At 37.0% G+C, this 5,680-nt stretch overlaps 1 pseudogene; it reads right to left on the bottom strand.

The window, feature by feature from the left end:
- Positions 1 to 1,189: 1,189 nt before the first annotated feature.
- LOC113079743 (protein SMG9-like) lies at positions 1,190 to 5,171 on the bottom strand (annotated as a pseudogene).
- Positions 5,172 to 5,680: the final 509 nt, after the last annotated feature.

Genomic DNA, 5,680 nt, shown 5'->3' with positions numbered 1-5,680 from the left:
AATATTTTTCCTATATTATACATATATCCATATATCATTTCAGTGTACAGTGACTATTGTAACTATGATATATCGGTAATCATATCTAATAATAAACAATAACTGATTACGATTTAGTAATATTCCAAAATAGTATGAACAAATTTGAAAAGTGGAATAAATTGATGGATGTCTGATAAGATTAAATTGAACACCTAGCAAATAATGATGAATTACATTTTTTTATTTCTTTTTATTTCATGAGACATTTTAATATATTTTAAATATATATATATATATATATTATATTATATAATATATATATATTTTTTTTTTTTTTTTTTTTTTTTTTTTTTTTCAAGCATATTTGAAAGGCAATGGGTGCTGACAAACCATTTTATTTACATCTGCTAAAAACAATATATGAAGACCAAAGCTTTCTGCACATTTTTACTGTAAATAAAATGTTTACAATCACTAAATCTTTGCATTTAACTCTTGCAATAACAAAATGAGTTTAACACATGACTGGATGGACCCTGGCAGGCACCTGCTAATTTTCATTAGAACAACCAACTTGTGCACAACTCTCAAATTACTCCACTGATCCAGACATCACAGAAGAGAGGGTTAAACCTCATTCAGCGCTACTGCATTTCTGTGGCCCAATCTTCTGTTTGAGAACTGTATCCAGTCTGAAATCATACCGAGCAGGAGCCCAGTCCTCTTTAATAATAAACCCACAGTTATTGTGAGACCATCATGACTATGAAAGTAGCCGGCTATATTCAGAGACGCAGATTTTCTTAACACCATCCCAAATTCTAGCCGCATAGTGAAACCTGTGAAAACACACACAGTCATCCATTATCTTAAAATGTACATATATAACAGAAATATTTCAAAATATTATTTCAAACTGATGAAAAGGGTACATATGGAATTCAGTTCCAAAAGGAAGAACAGAAGCATTATTTGTCAGGGTGTGCCTTACCAGTTTTTCTCAGTGAGAATTGTGTGAGAGAGCTGGCTGCGGGACATAGCCAGGATCTGGCTGCGAATTTAGAAACCAGTGAAGAAAAGCTGGGGTGACCTCTGTACCCAGGCAGCAGAGAAAAGAGGGGGACCTGAACCTGGTGCACAAAAGATACAGACCCAGTGCAATGTCAGAAGATTCATCAAGAACAATGGACAATCATTTTATGGACAATTATTTTAATAATTCCTGACCTGCTCTTTGTTCAAAAAGCATTCTTTCCCCCCCCACATTCTCCATCATATAACAGGAAAGATTGACTTCTGTCTCCAAGTAATCTCGATTCAGTCCTGGGAATATGTTACAATCCAGCATGGATAATGTGCCTACGGGAGAAAGCAAAAAAGTAGTCAGTTACAACCAAATGGCGCTGGGTTTATGAATCATGTTTACCGTCATGTCAAGTGGACTGACCTTTATATTTTAGGTGGGAATGGGCCATAAGCTTGTCAACTGCCATGTGCATCTTCTTCAGGTTTCGTGGACAGAACTCCTCCCTCCGTGCTTTGTTCTGCAAGAACACTATGAACACAGAAAGAAACCACATGCATTAAAGCCTTATACAAAATAAATCTGCAAGAGTTTTCCAGCAGTTTCATACATCATGATAGCTCAGAAGTTAATTCAGGAATAATAATGACCATAATGTTTTTCTGACCTATGTGAGGATAATACTCCGAGCCATCATCTGCCCTGAGGAGCTGGTGCTGTCATGACTGGCTTGATGGAGTCGAGGGTTTCAGCATCTCAGCACTCTGCAGAAACCTGTTTTATAGCCACAGCTGTTAGTTTTATGCCACACAGAGTCTCTGGATTCCTACATTCTGACTATGACTGTAATTTATTGTCTATTTATTAATGCTACAACAACTGAAGTTGAAGTATATAATACAAATACACATGACCGTTCAAAGGTTTGGGTCAGTAATACGTTGTGTACAAAATGAATTATTCTTGTGCACCAAAACAGCATATTAAAAATGTATAATAAATATATAAATGATATACCTATATAAGTTGATATCCGTGAACCAGTCCTGAATCACAATCACAACATGACACACGGTAAAAGAGGAAGGCAGTGATCTGCAGAGACTACACCACCAAACAGTTGGAATAGGGAAAAAAAACAAAGAGAATTTCAGTTTGGCTTAAAACTACAGAAAATGGATTGTAAGTAGAATTACTGAATACTGCAAATAAGCTATCGAAGACTATTCTTAAATTCTGTGACATAATTATAATATGAATACATGCGATAATATAATATATTAATACACAACATTATTTGTAAAATAGAACATGGCATGAAGTGCTTAAAGTGCTCACCTGCATCTCCACATACGTGTGTGGAAGGCTGTATTCGCGGAAGCTGCGGTCATTATTAATGAGATGATCCAAAATAGATGGGCTTAAAATTGGCTGGAGATGAGAATGAGTATTAGTCAAGAAAGTAGGTTAGAAACAGAAAACAGCACTGTTCTGTGCGCTTCTACAGTCTGACCTGCGTGTCCAGAAAGATCACCCTCTCCTGAGTGATGTAGAAATCGATTCCGCTGCTCTGGTTCCCAGCTCTCTCCTTGATCTCCTGCCGCCTGAGCTCTGAACACATACGCCCTGTTGAACAGAGAGTCACCCAGTGAAATGCAATAGCACTGAAGTGGAAAGGCAAATGAACTTGAGGTAACAAACACAAAATCAGGATGCTGATGATGGACTTACCTCTGGTCCTCCTCGGGGCTGTTTGCAGACAGGAGAGACATGATTGTGACTTGCCTGTGCCTTGTAGCCCAATAACTCCCACTACTAACATATCCGTCTGGTCTCGCAAGTACTGAGACATAATAAACATACATTCAGCATATATTCACCTGATTGATTATTGCTCTTATAAAATACAACAAATTCAAAGCCTAACATTATCAACAGAAAAAAATATGCCTTTACCTCCATAGCGCTGTCACACCAATTCATTGGTCGTCCACCAGTTTAATGCTGTTTTTTCATCTTCTCAGCGGAGGAGGGTTTAGTCCTGCCAATCACAGCTGCAAATCAAGAAGTAAAGTACAAATAATAAGATTTTAAGGAACGCATTTCAACACAAAAAAAATCATTTACTGAAAATTACCAATCCGCAAAGCCATCCAAGAGTTAATGATGTCCATCCTGTTGACCTACATCAAAATCCACAGACATGTTTACCATTTTGGATTAGTCATATGAGACAACTTCTTCACTATAGAAAGCAATATTACGGATAGAGGACAAACCAGAAGCACTGGTTTTAAGTTTAAAATGTCCTGATGATGGATTTGTGTAATAAACACATGCAGCTTTTCACTTCACAAGACATTTAACTGATGGACTGGGGATGTGATGATTTCTTGTGGATTACTGTGAAATTTATATTGGCTGTCTGAACTCTGATTCTGACGGCACCCCTTCACTACAGAGGATACATTTGGAAGAAAGTGAAGTAATGCTAAATTTCTAAATCTATCTGCTCCATCTACATCTTTGGATGGCCTGAGGGAGAGTACTATTCTTTTTCAAATTTTCATTTTGGTTGAACAATTCCTTTAAGTTTACGTGTGTAAAACGTTGCATTGCAACTCCCACTGTAATCATAAAGATACGTTAAGGAGCAAAACATGAGAAAATAACTGACGATCCACAGCTCCTCCGGATGCAGCGGAGCCCATGCCTCGGTTCTGGATCTGATACACGGGTTGGGTCGGCCGCTGGCCTTCCCTCTCCAGTTTGGCAGTTCCTACACCTGAGACTGAAGGAGCCACATCAGGAGGGTTTCCAGGTTTCCCCCCTTCATCTCTGGTTTTAATGAACATGACTGGCTTTTCCGAAGATGGGGCTCCACTTGCTGGAGCACTTGGTTTGCACTGAAATAAAAAATTAAGGCAGTATTATATATACTACATAAAAAACAAACCAAAGCAAGAATAAAGCGTCAACGTGAATTGTTTGCCTTTGTAGGATGAACACAAATTGTGCACTTACTCGCTCTCCAGGAGGTTTAGCAAGAATAATGGGAGTCTTCTGTAGAAGAGGTGTAGGTTCCTCACTTCCATCCTAAGAATACATAATAACAATATCATACAGCTCAACTCACTAAAGCAGGGGGTTTTCACAATGGGGTCCAGGGTCTCCCACAAGGGTGCAGTGCTTGTGGGTACAGGGAAAATTGATTAGAAAAAAAAAGTGTAATAAATGTCAAATTAAATAAAATATTACAATCAATTAATTAATTACAAAAAATGTAATTAAATTAATAGATTAAATTAAATAATTACAAAATTATTTAAATAAATGATAAGAGTAAACAAACAAACATATAACAGTACAGTAATAAAAAGTAAATCAAAAAAGCCATAGAAGCAAAACTTTTTAAATATTTCCATGGATTAGAAAAGAAATTTAATATTAAAGATAAATTTATAACAATACAAGTAATTATAAATAAAGAATATATATACAGTTGCTTTAGATTTTAGGATGGGCGTACCTCACATAAAGATTATATTTGCCATCTAAAACAAAATCTCTGCACTGAATTATATGTTGAGGTCATCATTCAAAAACCATGTTTTAAATGTTGTTTAGGTGGGCAGGGCATGTTTGGACACACAGTCTCACCCTGCGCTCGCGGGGAACATAGTCTCGATCCCGGCTGGGGCCGGAGAGGTTTTGACCCGGTGGTCCCCCTGCGTCTCGGTCTCGCCGTCTCCTCCTCCTCTTTCCCTGTCCGTACAAACCGGGCTGACTGTGACCGGACTCCGACATGCCTGATGCTGGACACCACTACTGAGCGCTGGACTTCCTACTATAACAGCTATTCCTTCAACACAATTAGAGGGGTTTCTTACAAAACTAATATTTACCATGCTAACGTTTTACAGCAGTAATTTTACATATACAACACATCATGTCTAATAGCTGACTGTATGTCGACTGTCGACAACCAATTTACGAATGAATAAGCAGTCTTAGTTTAAATAATAATATCGACTTACATGATATAACCATGTAGCAAAATAACTAATAAATCTTCTTTCTGCAATGTAGTAATTAAAGAGATGTGACTTCTGCGTCTACAGGTAACGTTACCAGAGTGTTGTGCGAAACGGTCCAAACCCGAAAATAGGCCGATGAGGAAACGCAATTTAGTTTTTTTTGGTTCCGATTATTTAGTTCCGCATTGGCAGTCAAGCTACATAAAAATATAGTTGTAGTATATAAGTGTGTAATAGAATATTATAGTATATATATATATATATATATATATATATATATATATATATATATATATATATATATATAATATATAGTGAGCATCCAGATTCTGTTTTGCATGTATCTGCTTCAGTTGATTTAATAGGAAAAAATACTGTGTGGTCAGTTTTGCTGTGTGCTTTGGGTCATTGTCATGCTGGAAGTTAAAACTTTTTAACATTGGCATCTTTCTGACGGAGGATAAACCCTACTGCAGAGAAACATCATAACATTATATTAGCACCTCCATGCTTAACTGTAGAAATACTGTTATTTAGATGATAAGCTGTATTGGATTTCTGCCACAACAGTTGTTCTGCGCAGTGCAAACAAAGCCAAAACGTGGATATTTTAGGCAATATAGAAATCCTGGCCAGG

The sequence above is a fragment of the Carassius auratus genome, unplaced genomic scaffold, assembly GCF_003368295.1.
Source record: "Carassius auratus strain Wakin unplaced genomic scaffold, ASM336829v1 scaf_tig00029140, whole genome shotgun sequence".
Lineage (NCBI taxonomy): Eukaryota > Metazoa > Chordata > Actinopteri > Cypriniformes > Cyprinidae > Carassius > Carassius auratus.
The sequence above is the reverse complement of the archived record's forward strand: the minus strand, read 5'-3'. Positions and strand labels throughout refer to the sequence as shown.